This window comes from Convolutriloba macropyga, chromosome 1 (assembly GCF_964194025.1).
Source record: "Convolutriloba macropyga chromosome 1, txConMacr16.3, whole genome shotgun sequence".
Lineage (NCBI taxonomy): Eukaryota > Metazoa > Xenacoelomorpha > Acoela > Convolutidae > Convolutriloba > Convolutriloba macropyga.
The window spans coordinates 60,413,754-60,440,570 of NC_134468.1; the positions used below are offsets into that span (position 1 = coordinate 60,413,754).

At 34.2% G+C, this 26,817-nt stretch overlaps 1 protein-coding gene across 10 annotated transcripts in view; it reads right to left on the minus strand.

Annotated features, from left to right (window-relative positions):
* The window catches only part of LOC142341107 (voltage-dependent calcium channel type A subunit alpha-1-like), a 294,273-nt gene that overhangs the window by 262,350 nt on the left and 5,106 nt on the right, over positions 1-26,817 (minus strand). For 3 of the 10 annotated variants that reach the window (XM_075392039.1, XM_075392043.1, XM_075392032.1), the window contains exon 1: positions 11,622-11,788. The exons of 1 other annotated variant lie outside the window; for it this stretch is intronic. The gene's annotated coding sequence lies outside the window, so the exon portion shown is untranslated. Of the gene's footprint in view, positions 1-11,621; positions 11,833-19,285; positions 19,479-26,817 lie in introns of those variants that run through there. 6 more of the 10 variants (XM_075392016.1, XM_075392024.1, XM_075392008.1 and 3 more) reach the window with 5 other exon arrangements.

Below are 26,817 nucleotides of genomic sequence, written 5' to 3' on the forward strand. Positions count from 1 at the left end.
TAACTATGGAATGAGCAAACAGATTTTTTATTTTTGTAAGAAATTGTCAACTGAGCCGTAAAATATGAATAAACAAATGTCTCTCAAGTTCTGCAGAAATTCAAGGTGTATTCATGACTACATGCGAACAATGAAGTTGAAATTTCTTTAATACTAAAAAATAGATTTTATTTCGAGTCGCCAACCAATCACAGCAAAGTTTGCAAAACTTCGGGAAATTGCGACAGCCATTATTCGTGTACACAACTTCGACAACCCTGATTTGTTTACTTAATGTCTAGACAGAATTTGTTCACAAGCAATGAAAACAACCAAAGTTTACCACAGGTTTATGATCGTAGAACTTCGGGAAAATGAGACAGCTTTGATTTGTTTGCGGAGCTTCGGAAAAACCAGACAGCCTTGATTTGTTTACTTAATGTCTAGACAGAATTTGTTTACAAGCAATTAAAATAACGAAAAATTTAATGAATTTTCATCTTAGAACGACCTTGAAAATTTGTTTACACAGTGTTCTCAACTAAAACCCACTAATTCATAGAGGTAAATCATCATTTGTTCACTCAGTTTACTCTTTACTACGGTTGAAGATATGTACGAAAACAGTCCCGAATACTTCAAAAATTTTCAAAAACGATTCAAATACACTATTTGCGACACAGAACCAAAACTACAAGATTCTGGAATAGAAAATTATTCGTACGGTTATCATTCATCTTCGACCGTTATTGATGGTTGTTCCTTTGGTTCCAGCCATTGGCATCGTATTTTTGAGGATACAAGTTTAGAAGATAAAAATGTTTTTTCTCCGTATGCTTCTGTGCCGATACCTTGTCTCGTGACCTGTTTCAAATTTCTTATTTTGCCTACTGAGAAAAACTTTGTTACTCGTGGTGCTATTGTTTCTCGCTTCCATGTCGCTGTGGAGTATTTATCAAAGTTTAATCATGTTTCAACCAACAAAACTAAAAAACAACTTCCTTTGCCCAATCCTGTGAAAACTCTCAACCATTTCTACAACTTCTAATAAACATGCTTCTACTATCCCAGATGTAACTAAAAAACGATTTTGTCAACTAATGCATGGTGAACATTCATCTTCTCTCTATCAGATTATGGATATTCTTTTGAGTGGACAAGGGAGTTTTGTACGTGAGACTTCAGACTATTTAATGAACTTCCAGTTCTGTAAAAATTCTAGTGTCTAAACTTAAGCTGTCATAGAAAAATTTAATTCAATTTTACTCCATATGTTTTACAATTGCTAGCAATTGCAATTCATTTACATCTGGTACAAAAGGGAATTTACTGCTATAGAAATAGTGCGCAATATAGATGCAAAATAAACCACACAGTTGTGAGTCTGCTGATTGCAGGGGGATTGAAAAGCTCTTCTGTGCTGCATAACATCCATCATCATATGCAAATCAGTACATTGCTGTAAACGGGAGAAAATATCTTTGTAGGCAGTCAGAGGTAGTGCTATCGGATCTGCAAAGTATAGTACGGGGTATGCGTAGCGTTTGGCAAGCATCACCCAATGCGTTCCAAAAGAATCAGCTCGTGATGCGTTTACAATTATAAAACTGTTAACAGGTAAATTTAAAGGATAATTGTCAGCGGCATAAACACCTCGAAATTTGTATTTCAGATGCTTACACTTTTGAACTTGAATATAAATTTGATCTTCGTCCATTAGTATGCGTTCATAGGCAGAATATTTTTGGATACGTTTCTTGCAGAGTCAATATACACCGTAGATGACTTTTCACCGAGGAAGAAAACTTCAACGTTGTTTGTTAAAGCTGTATCAAATTTTAGCTCGACCGATATAGACGAACTTGTTAGTTCAGGATGAATAAAGTCATGTGTGGCTTCTTGCGTACTAGTCAGGTCGAAAACCATTATAAAATGGTTTGAAAATTCACTCAATGGTATTCCATGACCGTTTTCTACATAGGCTAAAGCGCTCATTGAATTGTAGTACAAACGCTTGTTGTCAATTGTTGACATTGGTGTACCGGCTGTAGTGAAACCGTTTCGGAACACTGTATTCTCACGCAGCCCAAATTTTCGATAGTTGAAGGGATTTACTGTTTAAGTTCCAATGAAAGCATCACCAGCACACAATGCAATTTTAAGTCGTCTTATGGGTTCTTTTGTAAAAATATCTTCGTGCTTCCAAATTTGCTGCCCCGTTGTTGCAAGAAAAGTTTTTGTTATCACTTCATTGTATCGATATATTGCAGGTGTTCTCAAAAGTGTTTTCTCAATGGCTCCGACTACGTTGTCTGATACAGTCATCTTTCTAACAAAAAGATTGGATTCGTCAATTTTTACTTTGTAGTTTTTGCCAGCTGCTTCAATTATAGTGGCAAAATAATCTTGTGACCTTCGGAAAGAAATTTTTTCGGGGTAACTCCGCTTATTAATTGTTTTTCGCACGAGAAAAAGTCAACAGCTAGTTTTCCATAAAGAGTAATTTGAGCTGATTCTCTCGCAGCCTGCTTTCTTGCATCTTTTAATGCATTAGCAATTGCACTAGGGTTTGCTTCATACTCATAACCTTGACACTTTAACCAAGTCTTCTTTGCATCCGTCCCGTGCGAGAATTCTGTTTCTATGAAACTTTTGTGAGCATAGTGTCCATTGGCAGATGAGATTTTTATTCCATTTGCAGAAACAGTGCAGTCAGCAAATAGGGAATGAAGAACATTATTCACAAAAAATGCGGCATCAGTATTAGCGGGATCACCTGCGTCATATCGTAAATCAGTTCCATCGACATTTTGTATTCAGCATTTGATTTCCAAATAAATTTTTTGCAAGTCTATGAAATTGTTTAATAGCTTGCCGGCCTCGTGTTATGCGTGAATGGAGAGAACCACCAATTTGTTTGCGGGCTGTTTTTGCAACCGTGCTTTTCAACGCCTGCTTTGCCGACTTTCGTTTCGTTGCTACTTTTACCAACTCAGGTGCACCCTGCACTAAAAGCTCTCGGCCAATTCTTTTGGCAGCGGACATATAATTCTTCTTGCCGATGGTAGAGCAACTCTTCCAATACTTGCAGCGAGGGCTCCAAAGCCACTTCCTCTTTGTCGATAATGACCGGAGAAATGTGGCATCGACTGTGATGCTTGGTTGCTGTAGTAAGCTTCCATTTCACTTGATTTTTTGAAATTTTAAGCTTACTATCACTTTTCCTGTTCCATTAAATGGAATGAGTTTTCCGGCCTCGTTCCTCAACTCCACTTTAATGTTTTGAATATTGTTAGAAAGTATGGGCTTGTAATCCAGAATTGTAAATGTCTTGTGATGAATAGGTGTAACAGTGTTTATGCTGCCGTTTCTTAAACGCCTTTCGGTCTCAATGATTTTAATTACAGGAGCTCTCACGTCTCCAATAATTTGATATTCTATAACGTCTATGTAGACAAAGATTAATTGTGAGCCACAGGTTATATCAACTGGAAAATCACTTTGGTGTCTATTGAGAGTTTTGTGTGATTTGTATCCAATATGAATGTATCCATCATGCGAGTTGTCTTTTATACCCTTGAAGCCGAGAATACTTGGAACTTCTTCGTTTTCAAATGAAAAACCCTCATTCGCTCCGAATTTTAAAACCAATTTATGAGTAATTTTGTCAAAAGTAAAATCAAATTGTTTAAACTGAGCAATTCGTCTGAGTTCATCCATTAGTTGATCCAAGCTACTGTAAATGCCTTTGCGAATTTTTCTGACGTGTCCACTTCGATTATTTGAGGCGTCGAGTTCCACTCCAGAGTTTTTATAAACGACTAACCCGTTTGAATTGACGTTGTTGATGTTTGATGGGAAGGATATTGAAGATAAAGCTACTTGCCACTCTCCATCCAAAATAAGTGGTTGAGATAACTGGTTACGGAATTTTGCCATTGTGTTTTCACCAAAAACTTCCATTGATGCGTTAGATATTAGGTCGATTGTGAATTCTTTGGCGGGATTCATTTTATTCATCTGCAGTAACTAACACGTTTACTTGGACTAATTCCGGTTCATAAAATTTACCTTCAATTATAACGTTGTTTGCATCTATAAGATTGTACGTTGGTGGACTCACGGTAGCAATTTTGAATATCGTAAAAACTTCGCCTGTATAATTTTGTTTATAACCTTTTCTGAATTTTTCGTCGTGCTTTGCAATCCTAACAAGGTCTCCTTATTCGTATTTTGGTTTGTACTTTGTTGTGTTGATTGCTAATGATATTAAAATTGGTTCATGTTTTTTGAAAACTTTATTAGGTGCTAAATGTGTTACCCGGTTAACACGACTGTTTATAGTATTTACAAACTTGGGTAAATCTTCAATATATGTCCAAGTTCACTTTTCTTCCAAATATTTGTAAACGATGTTTTTAAGCGATCGAATGTTCCTCTCTGCAAATGCCGACTTGGTTTCGCTTTCTGTTGTATATAAATGAATTCTTTTCTTTTCACAAAATTTTTTGAAATCTCCTTTGAACTCTGATACCTTGTCTGTCCATACTTTTTCTGGTTGTTTCTTCTTGATCATTTTTTTGAACGCTTCAACAGCATCTTTTGCACATAAAGCTTTCATTGGTTGAACTCGTAAGTAACGTGATAAAACATCCACAGCCACTAACAAGTATTTTACACCGTTGTTGTGTTGGGCAACTTTATCCATATACGCAACATCGACAGACCAGATTTCATTTACTCTATATGCAACAGCTTTCAGTCGGGGAAAACTTTTCCTGAATTGTCTGTATTTTGTGTACGGGGCTTTCGACTGAAGATAGCGAACAATTTTGTCTCTGGTGAAACCGCTAGCCTTCTTCAAGTTAGCAATGCTACCAAATGCAGCACTGCCTTTAGTGTACAATTTGTCTAACTGTTTAACTTGATAGGAAGTAATTCTCCCAGGGGCTGGTTGGTTTGATTTCTTTTTCTGCCTCTTCAAAGTTTCTCTGGTCGTTGTCAGAAGCTTTTGTTTTCTTTCGCTGGGATTTTGAAGCAACTTCTTTGTCCGACTCATATTCCAAAAATTGCAGTCTCTCTTCAGATGATAAATTTAGAAACTTTTTGGCGTATGTGTTACAAGTCAAATGCGAACCAATATCGAGATGCGTTAATACACTGAATTGTTCTAAAGATAGTTTGCAAGTGGTTTGCTGTAGATTGTAAAGAAACGTAGCAGCAAGAACTTCTGTATTTGTACCATTAATAAGCAATCTCTTTGATGAGTCCAAGGAAACAGAATCTGATTCCTCTATTATGTCCAGTATTGTATTCGCTCTTTCAAACTTTATCCCCTTCAAGATTCTAATATCATTCAGCACTCATTTTTTGATAGTCGATGTGTTGTCTGTCGTAAATGATTTCGCCATAGACTTGTTTATTGTACTTCTATCATCCACTGAAGCGTCAGTTTGTTGTTCTGCATTCTGTTGCGAGGCAGAAGGAGCTGATGGTGACTTGTTTCTCTGGAGAAGTGATATATGCTGGGCTGGATTGTGAATATTTTTGTTGCTGAGTAATTGAGAGACATGAGGTTGTTCTCTTGTATACATCTGTTTAGGTATTAACACAAACTCTTCAGTATGCATTTTGTTCTAGATATTCAATGCAGGGTAATGCTATGAGTTTAATGAGATTGTTGCCCGAGGGAGATCGAATTATTTTTAACCGTTCAGTTTTCCCTACTTTCCTGTTCGAAAGTTGACGCAGAGTTTTTTCAAATTTTTTTAGTTCTTTTTTATTGAATGGAACAACTCCAGAGAGTACGTTCATCACACAGTCACTCAGAAACCAAATGAAGTCGCCGTCTTTAAGTAACTCGGATTCAATATTGGAGTTCTTGTTTGTGCTATTTTCCCATTGCTTGAGCATAAGCAAATGCTTCCTTTTCAATCGTAATTGGTGTAACAACGGCTTCCTCCGAAGGAATGTAAAAAATTGAAGGATTAGGTCCAAAAATATGTGACGCAAATTGTAAACCCTGACTAGTTTTGGGATCGACATCAACAATAAAATGTCCAAAGGGCTCCGCAGTTGCTAGTTTGTATGCTTCTTTTATCAGTTGGAGACAATTCAACTGTTTTCAAAGACATTCAATTTGTTGAATGTCACGAAGCGACTTGAATAATATTATGTGTGTTGTATTCAGATCAATGGTTCTGGACCATTTGCTTTGATGGAACAAATTATGCTTGACGTATATAACATGTAATTTGCGATGACGTCCTGAGGTAGCTATTTTTACAAATTCTTTATCGTTGAAGATTTCTTCACATGAATCGTCATAGATAAGCAGACAATGTGATAGATTTTTTGTTATATCAAAGCCTGAGTATTTTAGAAACTCAATCCCTGGTATAACTTGTTGCATATCTTTGAAAAGTGTTTGGAACTCTTTGTAAAAATAATAAATTTTCTCAAAACGTGGATAAAAGGTCGAACCTTTTAGCATCCGGAACAAGAGTTCTGTTTTACCACAACCACTTGGTCCTACAATTGACATGAATACCCTGTCATGTGTAAGAATAACTTTGTTCATAGTTTGGGATTAGTTAAAATGTAACCAACTAAACTCGATAAGAGAGCAATCCAAATTGATTTCTCTTCACAGCTTTCTGATAATAGAAAGAGCATAGAGAAGCAAAGAATGATCATTAAGACAATGATACTAACTTGAACAAAAAATATTACTTCGGACCTTGGCACTGTTGAATTTGAACAACAACGCCATGGGGGCCTCTCCTTGTTGTTCACGTCAAAGACTAAATTACTGATACCGGCGTCAGCCTCGTCTCTTTGATTCATTGGAGAAAAATAATTAATTGAAAAGTGAATTGAAACAAGGATCAAATAAAATGTTAAATTTTTGAATTATTTACTGGGCAACTGTTTCATGTACCAGAACTCAAACAAATTGAAAATTTTCATATGACTTTTTATCTCTAGTTTATAACAAACGGTTGATGAGTCATTTTCCTCGAACGATGGTTGATGGAAGACTTTTTCAACTTCGGGGTGCTCCAAGACATATAATCGCAACTCATTCGGCATCTCATTAAGTGATATCTCACGTTCTGGTGGTGTTTTTTTTCAATCTAAATTGAGGAACTTTTTTGTCCGCCCATTGCTTCCAACGTGGGATTCGCTGCTCTTTGGGGTACTGCATAGGCTTCTGGTTTGTTTGGTTCATAGCCATAATTGAACTGATTCCGATGTTCTCGAGCTCTCTGTTTTTTTTTATGTACAGTTGGAAGTGATAGAAATTATCTATCACGGGCAGGAAAGCCCTAAAGCTGTCTAGCTCGTCGGGAGAAAGAGTAATGGTTGCAAAATAACGCCTTGCTGCTGCACTATAAAGCGAGTTGTAACGCGGTTGTTGTGCTGTGTTTGGCTTGTTGTTGAGATAGTTCGCTCGGTTCTGTTGATCACTTGAAAAATTATTCTGTATTGGTGGAGAAGGATCCTGAACTCTGTTGAATATTACAATCGGCTGATCGTCAAGTGGAGTCAAGCAAGTGAGTATCTTCAAGTTGTCTGACAGATAAGTTGTTAAAGTTGCTGTGTCTTCTCTGTGCATCACTTTGTGTCCACTGTGAAAATATTCTTGCTTTACGTTCCGCGCAGTGGTTTGATAATTGATCGTTTATTGAACGAAAGTTTGAATGATGATAACAGGAGGGAACTTGTTCTTCTGATATTATCTCTGAGATTCCGGGGGAAATTAAGATTTTCCAGATTATAAACAGTTTCTGTAAAAGCTTACTGAGGAGCTCACACTTTTCAATGCCTTAAACAAAAAAGTTTTTCCGTGTGAATCGGAAACTGAAACTCAGACAGATTGTTTTCAAATCACAGTAAGGTATATCACCTTCGTTCCAATCAAGACCGTGTAGGTTATTGGTCAGCCAAATAACCGTTTGTCTATCGTGTGCGGGTAAATCAGCGAATTTAAGCGGCGGTTTGAAAAATATTGTATCATTGTAACTGGAACACAAACTGAGTTCTTTAATAATAAATCCAAGTGACTTGAGGTTGAAACCTTCGAGATCGAGGACAATAATATTTGTGGTTTTGCTGCCAAAATTTTCTAACATTCCAATTCACGAAACAATTGTGAATGAAAAATTTTCACTGATAGAATGAATAACATTCCTGTCAGGTGTCCAAAAAGACAATTGTTTACTGGTGAGTAACGGAAAGCGTAAACATATCCAGGGCCTTTGTTTCGGCAATCTTTTATAAATCCAGCGGCGTCATGCAGTGCAGCATGAAGTCGTAGCACTTTGCTCCGTTTCAATAAGGGATCTAGTCTTGAATTATCAATTCCAATAAAACCACCATAGGGTCTAAATTTAAGTGCTATTTCTCCGTCAACTTCTGGATCTAACAAAGAACAAGCAGCTACGAAATATAATTGTCGATAAGATATGTGTGTAAAATTTATGTTACTTCTCAGTGATAAAACTTTCTCATGAATGAGCTTGATGTCTTTTGTTACTATTGTGTTCATTATTTACTGTTTACTGAACGTGAGCGTTTAGAGTTTTTGTTTATAAATCTTTCGATTCTAATTGGTTGTCAACTTGAATAATAAATCAAGCACTCCGATTGGTCAATTTATTTTGGAAAGTTTTGTGACCCTGAACATGTTTGGGCATGATCCGATGACTCTCTACTCAATATATCATTAATGATTTTATACATCTACTAACAGGTTAGTTATTATTTTTTTTGTTTTTGTCCCATTTATGTGTACATTTATGGCCATAAGTGATTATGACCATAATTGTACACATAATTACGTGAAAAATTATATCCTTGTACAACTCTGGTTTTTTTATCAATGTGTATATTTATGTATGTATGTGTATGAATGTATGTATGTATGTATATATGTATGCGTGTATGTATGTACGTATATATGTATGTATGAATGTATGTATTTTTGTATGTATGTATGTATATATGTGTGTAAGTATGCATGCATTGTGGTGTATGTTTGTGGTAATTGTAATTGGCTGATGTTTAAGGGAGTGTTTGGGGTGTGGTGGTAAGATGAATGTTGTTGTTTATCACACCAAACGTGTTTCACAACTTCTCATATTGATTAAAAGTGAAATAGCGTTGAAAATTTTTGGACCCCATTTTCATAACATTTCACGTTGATTAAAGCCAAAAAATTGACAAAAATTTTTTAGACCCCAATTTGCAAAAATTTTTACAAGTTATTGTCCCCATATGGGACCAAAATTTCGATTTTCGAAAAAAGTTTTTCAGACAACTTTTTTCACTCACAAAACATGTTTCACAACATTTCACATTGATTAAAGCCAAAAAATCAAGGAAAATTTTTTAGGCCCCATTTTTCAAAAAAAATTTACAAGTTATTGTCCCTCTATGGGACCAAAATTTCATTTTTCGAAAAAAGTGTTTCCGACAACTTTTTTCACTCACACAACATGTTTCACAATATTCCACATTGATTAAAGCCAAAAAATTGACAAAAATTTTTTAAACCCCATTTTTCAAAAAAATTACAAGTTATTGTCCCCCTATGAGACCAAAATTTCATTTTTCGAAAAAAGTGTTTCGGACATTTTTTTTCACTCACAAAACATGTTTCACAATATTTCACATTGATTAAAGCCAAAAAATCAAGAAAAATTTTTTAGGCGCCATTTTTCAAAAAATTTTATAAGTTATTGTCCCCCGATGGGACAAAAAATTCAATTTTCGAAAAACGTGTTTCCGACTACTTTTTTTTTACTCACAGAACATGTTTCAAACTAGTTCACATCTTTTAGAGACAAAAACATCAAATTTTTGTGAAATACATTTTTTTTGCTTAATTTATATCACTGTTCTAAACAAACAAACAGACGCCACAGCAAACAATTAGTCGTAACAAAAACTGGGTCATGCTTGTAAACAAATTGAACCAAGTTACAATCAGCCGAAAGGTAAAATAGAAGAATTATTGGGGCACGTTCCATGAAGGGTTACCAATTTTATATGTTAGTTTGCACAGCTGACTGATTATTGGAGTGAAGTGCTAGTAGAAGAAGCTGACTAGAACCTCAACGGGGGGGACACTATGTATTAAGATAGGGAATACAGAAATTGTCCCCCTAGGGGGACGCTTGAGGGGAGATTTATTGCGAATTGCATTAACTGTCCCACTAAGTGTCCCCCTAGGGGGGACAATTTCTGCATTCCCTATCTTAATACATAGTGCCCCCCCCCCCGTTGAGGTTCTAGTCAGCTTCTTCTACTAGCACTTCACTCCAATAATCAGTCAGCTGTGCAAACTAACATATAAAATTGGTAACCCTTCATGGAACGTGCCCCAATACCTCGTACAAAAAAATTGTGGTCACGTTTAGTACGATGAACAGATCCCCTCGCTCTTCAATACTGGTAATCACTGCAAAACGATCGAATATAAACTCAATCACAGTTGAAAATTTCTGCACTGCATTTCCAGAGTGAGCTCTTTTGGTAGTGCGCCGACAATACGTATTGTTTTTTTTTAATACAGGTCCTTCTTGCAATCTTTTGCTTAGTGAGTTACAATCCATAAACTTAAACGTTGCTAAAATAGAACCTTGTGTTAAACGTCACCACGCAATTACTAAACTTCATCTGATATGGCCAAGATACCAAGATTCTTAGTCAAAATGAAGGAATAATTTTTATGCGTAGCAGTGTATTTGTTCCCTCAACGTATAAATGAGGAGCGGAGTCTTTTCCTGGACTATACCGTTGTTGGCTTATTTTTCAATTAAACACTGTAATCAATGGTATAAGAAAATTCAGGTTTAACAGGTTCTCTCTTTACGCCACAATTATAACTTTCCAAATTAAATGTAAATAGCTACCCTTGTGATATTGTTACTACGAAATCCAGAATGCAAATAGTAGAAGTTTCAACCGATGTACTCGTAAGTTCCTTTTGTTCCCAGAACTTTGTCTTTAAAAAAGGACAAAAATTGCGTTCTAACATAAAATTTAAGAGTTGATCAAAAAATACTGCTAAAGGAAAATTGGCCTAGTTAAGCTAACTTATTATTACAGTCTACATGATAACAATCTTATTGATATCACTGTACCAAAGTTCTGTCGCATTTTGCTAAAATACAACTTTTCACTACTGAACAGCTTTACCATATGATTGATTTGAGTTTAATGCAGTTACGCATTTGCAAAGGAAACTTGATCAAAACAGAAAAATGAAATCACGAGCTATCTTCTATTTTGTCTCAAAATGCCATGTGAACTGCAGGAGGTCCAGAATGTCATTCCGAACATCCGATTGACTTCAGATAAAATAAGAGCAAAAGGTTGCTGGCCATTCCGTTCTAGTCCTCATGAGTATGAATGATCACACCAAGTGAAATTCTGTTGCAAATACCCAAAAGTAGGCAAAATTGTGCAAGAACTTGTGGGTATATCTGCAGGACTAAAACTCGAATAAAATTTTCAAAAATTGAATGATTGTGTAAAACAGGATTCTAACTCGAATAAAATAATGACTTATTGGCGATTTTTCTACATGCAACTAAAAACAGACTGTATTGTTCAAGACAAATTTTACCACTCACCTTCTAATTAATGGGTTGTCAGTTTTTAGAAAATTAATCAATACGCCGTGTTGTTCTTCGTTGTTTCATTTGCCGAGACAATAAATGGCGAATAACAAAAAGAATGTAAGCAAACAATTAAATTTGTCAGTTATTGACAGGAGCTAATTTTTACTACTTCTTCAGACATACTAGCGGCCATTTTGAAATAATTCTAATATAAATATTACCAAATTCAGTTCCGGCTTTCTACCAAGGCAGTATTCTAGTTGACTGAATGAAACTAAATTGACAAATTTTCAGACATCAAAATAATGAAGAAAGATTTGTTCTATACACCGTTAAAAAGGTCAGAGAATAGGTTCAAAATGCGTAAGCAGGCTTGTTTGTGTGAAGCTGTTATAAAAAACAGTAAACATATTTTAAATTCAGTTATAGTGAGAGGTTAAACTCTTATCTACTTGTTCAAACAGAGTTAGTTCAAAGGTCAACCTCGTCTATTGAAGTATGTGACGTCAGACTGGTGAAAAAACCCATCAGCCAATCAGGAAACAGCATTATTACATACTCAACTGATGTATTTGTATACTTATAAAACGTGTTTCAAAGGTAAATTAAAATAGCGGCGCATGACAAGTAACTGTGAATAGTGTGTCAACAAAATAGAGGTTCTTATATGAAGTGATGATTAAAAATTGAACCCAACTTACTATTCTTACTTATTATGTTTTTTTGGACAAAGGCATAACGGAGCAAAAAAACAAATGAAAAACAGAGAATGAGAGAGAGAGATTTTGAGTAAGGAGCATTGTAATTCAACTCTTGGTCTTTTGAAGAGTGCTGAAAAGAACCTCCTCTTGTGTCTTCAGAATTTCTAATCAATTTAGGGATCCCTGAAATTTGCAGGTTTCCATTATAACTATTCTTACATGGCCGCTCAGAACACAACCACTCACATACATTAATAAGTACGTAAATGCATTCACATACACAATTTCTTCAAACTCTGATTGTGGAAATCGGAAAAAGTGGTGATGGAAAAGATTCGATTGGACATCGAATATTTTTTCAACGGGATATTGAGTGTTTTGTTTCAAAAACTCTATGCAGTTTAATTTGAAACGTACATTTGTCTCTAAAGCTGCTTATTCATTTCCAATGTCGGTCTATTCGTTATGTAATAAACATAAGATTGAATAAGGTCATCTAAACATCTCAATTCTTAATAAAGAAAAATGTCTCACCTTTTGGCCCTCAAATTGCACAGAAATTAGACTGCCGTTAGTTAGATATAAATTGAGCAGCAAAAGTTTTATGCCCAGTAGAAGGAACTGAATTCAAAAAGGACCAAAAGTTCAAAAATTGAAGAATAACTGTAAACAAGAGTAACCAAAGCAACAGGCACAGCTGTTTATATTGCTCCGATATTAGCTATAATGAAAAAAAAGACGTCTCGCACAGATTTGATCACGTTTGGGCAGGGCATTAAACCAGACTATAAATAGTAATGTCGCCCAACTACAATTTCAGCCCAAATGGCCAACTCGTCAGCCAAAACAGTTATTATAGTTTTAATGACTGCAAATGATAGGTTACAGCATTCTCTACAAATATCTAGATTTGTCTGCTGCAAAATAAAATCTATTCACTCAATCAATTTTCGTCATTTTGTCTGGTTTTAAAATTGAGCAATTTGTAATATTCGAGGCTGCAAACAGTAAACCAGTTCGCTAAATTTGTTAACAACCCTTTTTTCTGCAAAAAACAGGAAGCGTGTAGCAACTGTACGCGCGAGACGTCTTTAAAAAACAATTACTTGGTCTGAAAAAAGAATGCATAAGGATAGGATAAACCATAGTCTGCTTTAAACCAATATCACAAGCCAGAGGGTCAATTAAACAGGCTGTGTTATAGTTTTTGCACGCGTGTGCACCCTTAAAAAAAGTGATATCTGTGTTTGAAATCAAGTGTTTAAAATCAAGTTTCCTAATTTGAAGCTTTCAATTTACTGACAGTAGAACCTTAAGCTCTACCGTTTATATTTTCTCGTCTATCAGTGCTCAAAACTGATCAAGATCTGATCGCTCATCCTTGGAACGTTTTTTTTTTCAATTCATAACTAAACGAAAGCATTCTTAAAGGAGTTTCCGGTGATCAAAGTGGTTACGGACGTACCAAATCTCAAATTAATCCAAATGGTATTTCACAATTGAGCAAATTGAATTGTTTTTTTTTCATACATAATAGATACTGAACTAATTGATGACAACAGAGCTTCCGTCACATTGGTTGAAGAAACGTATCATAAACCAAAATAAAAACGTTCCCATTAGATCGCATTCGTTTACAGTATGAAGTAAAAGAAAAGTTTAATAGCCACAGTTTGTATTTAGAAGAAACCAGCCGGTATCAGTCTAAGGGCCAGGAAAAGCATAAATGCATTTTGGGCCACTGATTATAAAGAAAAGCGAGTTTTTAACTTTTATCCTTTATGATGCCAATCAGAAGTCAAGCCAAGCCAAACATTAAAAATTTTGTTTTGAAATGAGACCTGAATACAATTGCCCATACTAGTAGCAGATAGCATCAGTAATGACTGCAAAAAATTTATCTAAGAACAAACTTTTTTAATTGACCAAATAATTAATTTGTCTATTGACTCAGAAGAAGACAAAATTATAATTGTTTTTTTTTCACCAAATTGCGTTACTTTTCATTAAAATGAAAGAGAATTTCACTATGTTTATACAATTAAAACTAATTTCTTATCAACGCATAAAATTGATTAAAACAACCAGAAACTATTTTTCGTTCGTTTCACAGAATAAATGAAATAACTTGCACCGATAATACTTTCCTGTTTTCTGAGCTCACTTACTATAACTTCCATGAAAGTTACTCATTCTCTTTTAAAACATTCTACGAAAAATCAAAATATTTTTTATTTATTGAAAAAACACCAGATGAAAGTGATTTGCCCTTAATATAAAATGTTTGTCCTGAATTTGTTTAACTCTTTATTTATAAGTGGACTACAAGAGTGGGTGATGCCAAAACCCCGTTTTTCAACCAAATTGTAATCCTAATTAAATGACTTACTCTAATGTTACACCAGGCTTTTTAAAACATTTTTTAACAAGAAAATCAGCATATTCAACAAAAATTTTGCAGGCGTTCAGCCATAATAATTATTATGTTGAAGAAGACTACTTTCTCCCAACCATTTTTGATTTTCAGAAGCTAAATTTTGAAGGCTCACACAAAATTCTGGTGAGTGCACGAAACTGTGGTCATAAGATGTTTCTGTCTGGGAGGGTCTCGATTCACCAGATTCTGTCTGGCACCTCAACCTGGGTGACTTTGTTACGCTTCGTAAGGGTTAGAACATAAGCGCATGAAAGTCTGCTGAGTGCACGAAAGTCTGGACAAAACATCTTTTCGTATGGGACTTTCTGGTCATACCAGTTTCTGTCCAGCACCTTTGTTAAGTTTTTATCTACATTTTATGGTCGCTTTAAGGAAAATTATTTTTAAAAAAGTTTATTTGTGTTTTATAAAACTGATATGACTATGTTAGTGTGAAGAAAACTAAAAATATTTTGACTTTGCAATCTTTGGTTTCCTTGATTTTTCGACGCGTCTGCATTAGTTTACCCTTTTTTAAAAAATAAACAATTGTCCTGCGTGTGTGTTTGTGTGTGTGGGAGGGTCTGTGTGTCTTTAAGTCGGTGTTAAAAACAAACACACACATATATGATTTCTGTTCGTGAGATCGAAAAAAAGTAGAAACCATATTTACGAATATCAGCGTAGAGCGTAAAGTTTCAATTGACAAAAACCGTTTCATTACCGATATATTGAGGAACAAATTTGCTTTTCTAATACAGAAAGTAGTCAAAACGAAAAACTCTTTCTATAAATTCTTTCTTTTTCGTTAAATAATTTTAGTTGAAAGCAGTGATTCTGAATGGGATTGAAGCAAGAATAGAATCAACACCATTAGTTGCAACTAGTTTTAATAGTTTTGGATACATTGGGCCTCAAATTCTTGGTAATTTAGTTTCAGAATAGTTTTGAGGTTATCAGCTTAGATTAGGTTTTTTACATGCAATTGTTTGGCTCAGTTTTGGAAAAAGTAAAGTGACTAATTTAAATGAGAACGCAACAAGTTTTTCGATTCAAGTGTTGACAATGGAGTTTTCATTGCATTGAATAAAGAAACGTATCATAAACCAGAATAAAAAAGTTCACAATATCTAGCTTTCGCATACAGGTTGAAGTAAAATAGAAACTGAAAAGTTTGAAAAAAATGTTTTTACAGATATACCAACCGGTATCAGTATGAAGGTCATAAATACGCAGATTTGAATTTTGGGCAACTTAATATAGAGACAAGCAGGATTTTAAATTTGCGTACTTTTGTGATGTTTATCAGAATTCATGTCGAGCCAAATAAAATAAATTTGTTTAGATATCCGACTGTAAAACATTGACTAAATAGCAGCAGTATTGACTGCAAAACATCAGCTATGTAAAAAATGGTTATTGGTAAATGACCATAAAATTAATTTTCTTGTTAACACAAAAAAACTTTGATGCCATGTTCATGTTTAGTAGATTGAGTTAATTTTGATTTAATTGAATAAAATTTTCATTATTCTTATACCTATGAAAGGAGGTGTAACTCTTTTTCACTTTGGAAAAGTACCGTTTCTCAATTCATTTTTGGTGGCAACGCTCGAGTTCAAAAATAAAATGTTGTTGAGCCCTACATTGTTTTCGAGTCTTCGCTGTAGTGGTCTTAAAATGACGTTAAGCGCAAATATCAGACGCTTTTTGCAAAAATTTGCAACATTCTTTTTGAAATCTGTTTTTTTTGGAATACACGTACAGGTCATGCGTTCTTCTTAATGTCGCTCGAATGTCGCTCTTCTCAAAAAATTTTGGTTATTAGGTCACTTAGAGTTCAATTAAACATTTTAAAAGCATGTACGTAGGCTTATGGTTACTTTCTGGCAATACAAAAGCTGTATTTTTAAATCTTTGTCTGCCAGGATTTAGGAATCTTCGATAATTTCTGCTCCTTTTGGAAATGTTTAGGCCGTTTTTTAATCGTTTGTGCCACTGTGTTCTGCTGTCTCCAACCAGATCTCTGCTACGTTATAGTTAATTGTTTCTATAAATAGTGGCAACAAAATACTAGAATAGAAAGTTTAGGCGGTGTCAGACAAAGTAGCGGCATGATTGTTGCAATTTTTGCCAATATTTTATATGCTTCGTTTATTTAGTTTCGCTTTTAAGTTATCAAAAAAATCTCTTGAGTTTTTGCAGCAAAATTAGACATTTTTCGAAAACTTATATTTTTCTACAGTTTTTGTCATTTTTGCCTACTTTTGCATTTCTCTTATTTGTCAAGCTAGATTTTTCTTGGATGCTGGTTTTTGTTCACTCTTTTGTAAATTTGTAACTTGTTTTTATTAATATTGTCATTCAATACTGAAATATGACAATTAAACAAAAAACAATACATAAAGCCATAATTTTAAATTTTCTCGAATTATATCAAAATTCGTTTGCCTGTTTTGCTCGCGTTGGTCCATTTATCAGCTTAACGCGTCGAAGAGCCTCAAATTTTCCACTTGTTTTGGGTTTTTAATATGGACTTGTCCTGCCATTTTTTTTATAGGAATTGGATTGTTTTGTGCTCTAAATTTTGTTCACACAAAATATCTGTTCACACATTTTTCGACTTTGTTTTGTAAGCAAGAATTCAAAGTGTAGTAGTGAAAACAGCGTAGTACAAATTACACCACCATAGCGAGCAGTTGAAAACTGTATTTGTTTAAACATTTGGCAGCTATTGGTGTTTGATCTGTCTACGTAGCATATTCGTTAACGTTTGATTTTTGTCCATATTGGTTGATTTTCTGATATGTTGATCTTTTTCCATATTTGTTGATTTTTTCTTCGTAGCGTTTAATCTTTTTAATGCTAGTTCCGCTAAGTTTTTTAATGAAGCGTAAACAAACAAACATGATGCTTCCGTTTGATCGCTTATGGTTTGTATGACCTGGTTACTATGTAATTTTAAAACACATTAGCACATATTTTATGTTCTTCGAAATGTAGTCTAAATGCTTCTTCTTCGAAATGACAGGTCCTATTGGCCCTCTAATTAAAAAATAAACCCACAAAACACTCTATTGCTTTATTTGATTGTTTTTAGGTTCTATGACATTATCTCTATGTATTCCATTGAAAAAAAGGTAAGTTTTTGGGCTTTTGCCCACTTTTTCTGATTTTTTGTTATCTCAATGACTTATCGCAATTGAAACATGCCACGTTGGGTTTTGTAGTGTAGGTCAGTCAACCTATTCCGGATACTTATTTCGGAAACATCATTAGGAGCGTCTACGGTAATCAATATTTGATTAATTTTAATCACTTTTGAATCCAGATTTCTCTATTCCTGTCTTAATACATTGTAGGTGCGGTGCCTTATATGGACATTTCTGAAAGTTGAAAAGTGGAATCTGCTTTCCGTCGCAAAATACTGTTTGTGGAAGCACATTCTGCAAAATTTCCGTAATTATATTTCACTTAATTGCAATATCATTACTCATTTTAGTAATCGATGTTGATGGAAGTGTCTTCTCTAACGGTACACTTCGCTTCATTTCGTTTACCCTTCACTTTAAAAAAATTCAAAGTTTGTGGTATAAAATGACTACACTCATTTCTTTGGAAGTTTATTCTATTTTAGTCTTTTTAATTGCCGTGTGGAAACTACCTACATGAAATTTCAGTACTTTCCACATTGGGCGTCAAAATACGGTTGAATTACCAACCAAATTCTTTGTAACTGGTTGTTTTTGGTACCGGTAGACGCTCGCAATGAAGCAGACCGTCTTGTATAGAATTGACCATTTATAGAATTGAATGTAAAATATAAATGACAAGAAGGGACTTGCACAGATCGACCAACATCGACCAAAGACTTATTGAATACCAATTTTTGTTTGTAAATAGATTTAACTTTTGAGATACGTTTTTCAAAAAAATTAGGCTATTACTACTTTGGTAGTATGAATTTGTCGATGTGTTTGCTGATTATTTTAATGTGAAACTCCATTAGCAGATCAAATTACGGGATAAAAATTGTATGAATTGAATAGAAAACAAAAGTTACTGATTTAAAAATACCATAACTATTATGGATATTATCTTTCTGTTCCCGTTAGTGCGTTCGTGAATAATTGTTTGTTATATCTCCATTAGGGAAAAAGAAAATTGCATCAAAAAGTTTCTGAAACGTTCGTGTGTTAAGGCATTAATCCCAAAGCTCTCATTATCTAAGATCAGATAACAGTACTGCCAGAACTTTCATAAAACGCATGATCAGCATTTTCTGCCTAATGAAAATAGGATATTAGCAATAATTGAATAAATCAGTTGAAAATTGAACTAATAACAAACTTAAATGTCATTTATTTCGAAAACTAATTGACTTGAGTTTAAAAAATATATATTTTGAGTTTTTTTTAAAAAGTCTCTTTCTTTCGGAATTGATACTAAAAATACACAAATTTTGAAACTAAATTCTGAAATTTAGACAACTAAACGTCGGAGCTTTGCAAAGGCAAATGTCAAAAATTGAAACATTGTGCAATGCTAATTAAACTTACGTTTCACGGGTGCACTCATAAGATAAAAATTAACAAAATAGGCAACTATTGAGGTCAAAATGTGATGACAAAAAGCGATTAAAGAATAATAGTGGCAATGTAGTTGCAGAAGGCGAACTATTATGCGAGTGAGTGTTGTGAATTGAGAACAGGTAAGAAAAAATGAGGAACAGATTTGCCATTAATTGGGACACTTTTATCACGGCACACTTATTGTGTTGACGCAATCCATTGTCTTTCCTCTTTTTCTATCCGTACTACATTGTGTGTCCACTCATTCATTAATAAGAGATGATCATCTTCCACAGGAATGGCAACGCATAGAACTACAAAGCTTATTCACACATTCACACGTTCGCAAAGCCCATCCACTCTTCTTTTCAAACGTACCATCACAAAAACAAAGACTGAACAAATGTCAAAAATACAAAAACGGATTTTGCTCACTTTTTTCACAAAATCACTCAGTCGTGATTAAAACTGAACAAGTTCGCTATCTTTCACTCTAGCTTTTTAAATAATCTAAAGCATTTTTCGAATTCATAATAAGCACTTTTTGTTAAATAATGAGCGTTTCAAAAAGTATCTGATTTTCAATCGAGCGTATGTGACTATCACAGAATTAGTGACTGGAACAAAATCTAATCACGGTGAAAAGAGAACCGAGAAAATTGCATGCAGTGCATTTCATCGTTACGATGCCATTTTTAGCCCATCCTTTAGTATTTTTCCTCGTTAGTATGTGTACACTCTTACTTACCAGTAATTTGAACAGATTTTTGAGGGTCAGAAAAATGAAAATAAGGAAAAATTAAAGTAAACAAAAAAATTTAGGTCAAAGTTCGTGATCCGAACCACTTTCATCAGATTGTCCGTAACCAAATTTGCTCACAATTATGCTTTCGCGAAAAAAAATCTTTGTGTGACCGCATGGGCATATAATTACAGGTCATTGTCAGGTGTCCATTAGATTTTAAGATATCAGATATCACTTGAAGAAATGACTCTATTACCTATTAATTGCGTTATTTACATAACGCTCAAATTTCCTTTGCATAATACAAAAAAAAATATTCTCCATTCTCTTATATGACGGTAAGTACCCAAAAATGGCCAGAAAAGGCATTAGGAGTCCTTTTGAAAGGTTTTTCGCTCACTAAATTGAATTAATTTATTCGTCTTTCAAATTAGAAAGTCCATTGGTAACAGACTCTGATGCTGAAAAAACTCCCAGATTCCAGCGTCCTCTCAATTTTAGGATAAAGCAAAGCAAAAAGAAATTCAGACAACCAAAGCAATAAAACCCAAGAACAATAAATTTTTTTGTTATCATTTCTGTATCCTGCTATTCAAATGGAGCATGAACAGACAAAACATTGAGTTTCATTAAAAAGTATCGATTCTATAGAACATTTTAACAGACATTCATCGGAGTAAAGATTAGTAAACGAAAAATAATTGAGTCTAAAGCACAGGTCATTCACAAATATCACAGACAAAACACAGTAAAATCACAAAAAGCTGCAAGACAGCAAAACAAAAACAGTGATTTAAGGGTATGAGCCGTCTACCTGGCAAACATCCTCAGCAACGACGACAAAACAAATACCCAGATTGCCCACCTTAGAGGAAACTTTGAAAACATACTCAGAGTTATACGGTGCCGTAGAAAACTTACTATATTTTGTACGGTGCCGTTTAAGGCCGTAATAAGTGTTCTACGGCAACGTAGAAAAATGACATAATTGCCAATTTCTATAGTTTGACTTCTTAAAAACGATATATAATGAAACCCTTATTTCAAGGACGTCAATTTAATTTTTTGGCATTGATTTTAACTTTTCTCACCACCGAAAAACTACATGACTTAGTACGGTGCCGTTTAAGGCCACATTAACTTTTGTATGATATCTAAGGTGTTGCATTCAAACTAAAAATTGTTCTGAAAATATACTCGATGGTCATAAAGCTTTAACTCAAAACGGTTCGATAATACAAAACTTCATGCTTCCCTGATAAGGCCAGGCCAGGCTTTGGAAATCTTCTTAGGTATTGTTTTTTTGATACATATCTCTCAAAGTTCAAAGTATTCCCAGCTATCTTAAAACATTCCATCAAGTTAAAATATTAGGTGACCACGCGATTGTTGACATCCTAAAGTAGATTTTAAATATAACATTTACTTCATGAATGTCATTTCTTTTTAGTTCTGGTATAGGGTTTAAGTCTCCAAAACTCCTAAAAAATATGACCAAACAAAGACCCAAACCTTTTGAAAGGCCTGAGTAATTGGATAATTTTGAATACCGTCAAAAATGTGAAATGAAATCTAATGGCCTTGGAACGGATAAATTTATTCCAAAACCTTGAATTAAAGTTACTACTAAATGAAAGACTTTTTAATGTAGCTTACTCTAGCTGAGCACAATACCCAATTCCGATATATCTAATTGATGTAATATTCTGACAGAAAATTGGTTTTTTGTTGACAAAGGCACATGATTGCTTTTCAAACTAAAGGATGATTGCTTTCCAAACTGGTTAATTATCACTAGTAGACGTGTTTAAGTCGAAAAAGAACAAAATTGAGTTAGAAAAGGCTCCAGTAAGGAAAAGACTTTTATATGTTTTTTTAAAATTCTTCTCTCGAAATTCTTCTAAATTTAGAGGTCCGTTGAATGTAATATACTTCATTTTTTCGACTTATTATGGTGTTCCCTTAACTGTACCCATTATCTGAACTGCAATTAACGTAAAAACTCCGTCACTTTTTCATAATTTGCAAAAAATGTTACGATTTTTGAAGAAATTTCGTTTTTTGAAATAGTAGATAATAATTTCTACTTTTTCTCGGTCTATTAGAGCAAATTGGTTAACCAACAACCAGTGATTGTTAGTCTACCCAGTTTGTACACTTCTGAACACGACGGATCTAGGTCATAAAATGGTTTTTTATCTTTTTTCTTTGTTTTCATGTTTCCTTTGTTAGGTGTACTGACCCTCTAATATGTAGCCTCGTTTTTGCAAAAATAGCTCAAAGTCGAGTTTATTTTGGCCCTCTGACGTTCGGAACCGGTTATTTATCACTAGTAGACGCGTCTAAGTTGAAGGAGACCATAATTTATGGTAACTCCGCCACTTCCGGTCCCAAACCCGAGGTGAAAAAGGAGGAGGGAAGAAACCACAAAAATTATACTGGAAAACTCTCAAGTGGTCGGTTGTTAATTTGCCTGGAGATTTTTCCGACAACTGCCTTGCAATTAGACTACTGACACCTTAATAAACTTGGTACAACCTTTGAAAGTGACCTTATTGATCTTGATACGGCCGTAATACGGTAACTTAGAAAACTTATTACGGCCGTATTACGGACCATAGTGAACTTTGCAAAATCTTAGTACGGTTTTCATTCAAGACTTATACGGTGCCGAATCTAGTTTTCTTGTTTCTTATTAAGTCTCTTGTTTCTTATCAAGTTTCTTGATACGGCTATAAAGTATGGTTAACTTGGGTCTACGGGATCTCAAGAACCCTAAAACAACCATCTGAATAATCTACGTGCAATATTTTAGCGAAACGTATGTGTACCACATTTACTCCTGGAGACTTGGTTACTGCTTTACAGACTGCAAAAAACCACTAAAAAATTGAATTTTGACAAAAACAACATACCGGAGCACAAACTCCCATGGCTTTTTGAGACACCTGATAGATTATAAACCTGGTAAACAACAAGATATTGGCAATACAACTGTAGTTTCTTTTCATTGAAATAAAGGAATGCTCAAAAACATTATAATGCCATGCTTGATTAAGAAAATTAAAACATTGCCACTCAAAGTAAATGCGAACGTATTGCTGTCTGGATAGGGTATTTTCTTTAAAAAACATACATTTGTCTAAATTTTGGTAACTAGACAGGAAAAATTACCAAAATTTTTACAAATCATTTCATGAAGTTTTTGAAGATAGTACCAAAAACGGAATGGATTTGCTGCAGGTTAAATTACTCGCACAACCTTTGCATCAAAGGTGCATATTTTTATGAATGAAACCAACGGTCTCATTTGAATTTTTAATATTTCGGTGTTTTTTTCAAAGCAAAATTTTAATTGAGGAAAAGCTAATGGAGAAGTGGGTCATTTTTGATTATATAAATACATTCTAACCTAAAGTCTGAAGCGCTTACGTATTCGTCCATACACTCAAATTCCACTGGTTTACATGATTGCAAAACGAATTAATAAAGCTATGCTGACGCAAAAACCAATTACTGAGATGAAAGTAGTTTAAAACAGCAAAAACATTTTTCCACTATGGATGGTAGTTGACGCAAGGTCGAAATTTCTTTTCATGCCACTCGTAGAAACGTGATTAAATTTACCTTTTGATGTTTTACTCATCTCACGCAAGTTTGCACAACTTGTCAGAGATAATTGAAAATAAAACTGATTCAAGAAGTGGTCTTAAATTATTGAATTGAGAGTAAAATACAGTACTGGAAGATGTTTTGTACTTAACAGGATTTTTGAGTGAGTTTGTTTATATGGTATCTATCCTGGTTTTTAGCTGCTGGAATGAGCTGTGATTATGCGAGTGGAATGAAAAGAGAGAGACATAAAGAGAATGAATAATAATTGTGTTTGGTTACACTAATCAGAGGATAATAACTGGTGACAGGGAGTGAATGAATGAATGGTGGGGATGAGAGACAAAGAGGGAATAAAGGAGCTGTTAGGATCTTGTTATGATTGTTAACTAGCAAAGCTAGGATCTTATTTTGCTAATCAGCTTCACCAAACGCTTTTCAATAAATTGAGAGAGCAGCCACACAATTGCAACCAACCTACCAACACTGCCATTCTTCGTACCACAACACGCCACTATAAATGCTCAACTATTTTTAATGACGTATTGGCATATATACAGTGAGGACTAAATTGAATGTTCTCTTCGGTTTAATTCTTTGTCTATTTTCATCACACCAGTTGCACTTTTTTCATACTCTCTTTCACTCTCTTCACTTCTTGTTCATCTGTCTTGTCTTTCTGATATCCTAACTTCCCATTCCTTCTCTCTCTACCAATTTTCCATATTGGCTTGTTATGTCCTCGGGTCATTTCAAGAAGTCTTCCTTTTGCTACCCTAACTACTAACATCAAAACGCCCCCCCCCCCCCCCCCCACTCGCACACTTTCCCCGCATTTGGTCGGTTGTCCAGGTTGTAGTTAGGAAGCAGACAAAAGTCGCCACAAACTGGGGCGGCAGTTTAGCATATGATGGAAGGGGAGCTGTGAGTGGTAGTTAAACAGAAGGGACAATTAAAGAAAACAACAGAGACTAATTGGTCAGCGGAGAAAGGAAATAAGAAACAGATCCATCTATGTATATACCCATCTAACAATCTATCAATACAGAGCAGCATCTACAGACGTAATTGTTTGTGTATAATAAGGGCACATACCTTCCACAAGCCATTTAACTACAGCTGAAGTATACTAGTAGGTATTGCGTCACAAAATAGCTGACGAAGGGTGCAACCAAGGTCGGAAGTGGGAAGAGTGCATTATTTGACAACAAGAATGCTCGCTTAATCTGAGTTTTTTTTAATAATCTGGCTAACCTCTTATCTGCAATATGATTTATTTATCAAGAAGACCCGAAAAATACTTCTTAAAAATAAAAATTTTCCAAAACAAACTGAATTAAGAAAAGAATTGATGAAACCTTTCAACAGTCAAAGGTTAATCGTTTTTGGAATATTTGTTCCCAAAAACAACTCTTTCTGTTGCTTTTGCAGCCATTGAAGTTGATTTGTTTTTTAATTTTGAAAACCTGAAGAAAAACTTTTTCAACAGACATACTATTCAATTGATGGCGGAAAAATTTGTATACGCTTTTCGAACAGCAATAAATGAATCACGATAAAAAATAGAAAAAACATTACAGATCAGCGCCCCAACCAAACTGGGACAGACCATTGGCTCAATTTCGCCCATCGTTTTCCGCAAAAAATATTTTAAAATATGTAAAGTTGGATTAATATGTGATATATGATTATTAAAGAATTGTTTGGAAATTGCTTCAGTTTTTTGTCAACAAAATCCACAAATTGGCCGAACTTCGTGAGAAAATTTGTCCTTTAGAGCAGGCACTTTAAAATTGCAATATTCCACAGTTTCCGGATTTCGACTTCCACACTCTAAGTCTCTTAGAATCCGTAAATAAGCAAGTAAATATTATTCTTTTAAGTAGCCATTAATTTGACTTCAAAGACGTTTTGAAGACAATAAAGTCAGCCGAAAATTCACGAATAATCAAACTACATTATGATTTATTTTTTGTCCATTATCAATTTGAATAAACATTATATATATATATATATATATATATTTATATATATATATTTAAGAGGAAAACACATGCAAAAATTTCAGAAAAATATCCTATATTGGAAGTTTCTTGTTTTATGTAAGCTATAGTTTTTTAAAAGTTCAAATGAAAAATGAGTTAAAATTGCTACAACACTTTCAAAATTTTTCAAGGCCATCTCAAAAAAACCATCTTATAGAGCTGGCAAAATAAATCAAGATAAGCAAAACTACAATGAGCGTTCTTCTTGTGAATTTTTGTAAATTTCTGAAAACTCCTTATTTTTAAAAAGTTTTAAGTAATTATTAATTTTTGAAATTTTCTTCCCCCGGCTGCTTAAACTCAAATTCCGACAATTCTTATATATTGTTTAGTTTTAAGATTTTGATTATTAAGTTAGGGAAACGGGAGCGTCAAACTTGTTTTAATAATGTTTGATAATAAATTTTTCGTATATTGATTAGCTTGTGAAATTTCGCATAGCTAAGTTAAAAACAATTGTTTCATTATCTGAAATGCAGCTGTCGCATTTTAGTGGCAATTACATCAAACGTTGATGATGGATTAGTGCCACTTTAGCAAAATGGACAAAAATATGTAATATAGATTTATCAAAAACTTGATGAATTGATTAAATGTGGAGAATGGTGACAAGTTTTGTAACCATATCAAACAAAATAATCCATTTTGTTGAACTTGTGTTAATTTAGTTCAAGTTCCATTCAGTAAGGGCGCTAGTCGTTAATGAAATGACTGACTGAGTACAAAAACTATCCATTTGTTATTTCATGCAAATTTTGGCATAAAGATTGCGTCAGGGTGTTCTTATATACAGAGCCATTGCACAAAATAAATAGTTTCCATGTGCTGTTTTTGTATAATTCGACTCATTTACTAAAATTACTTCAATTTTTGGCATGTTTTGTAGCCTATTGATGAACAAAGACAACCATTCTTCGAAGCATTCCAACTTTTGAATCGACTGAATACTGCGACTTGAAATCATTTAAAAGAGATGTTTATTTTAACTGAAATTCTTTTCATAGAAACCTTTAAAGGAAACCAGAAAGTTTCTGTCGACAAATTTAAGCTTTATGCAAGACGAAAGCACCATATCTTGCTTTTGAAAAAAATATTGCGAATACATATTTTTATTTTTG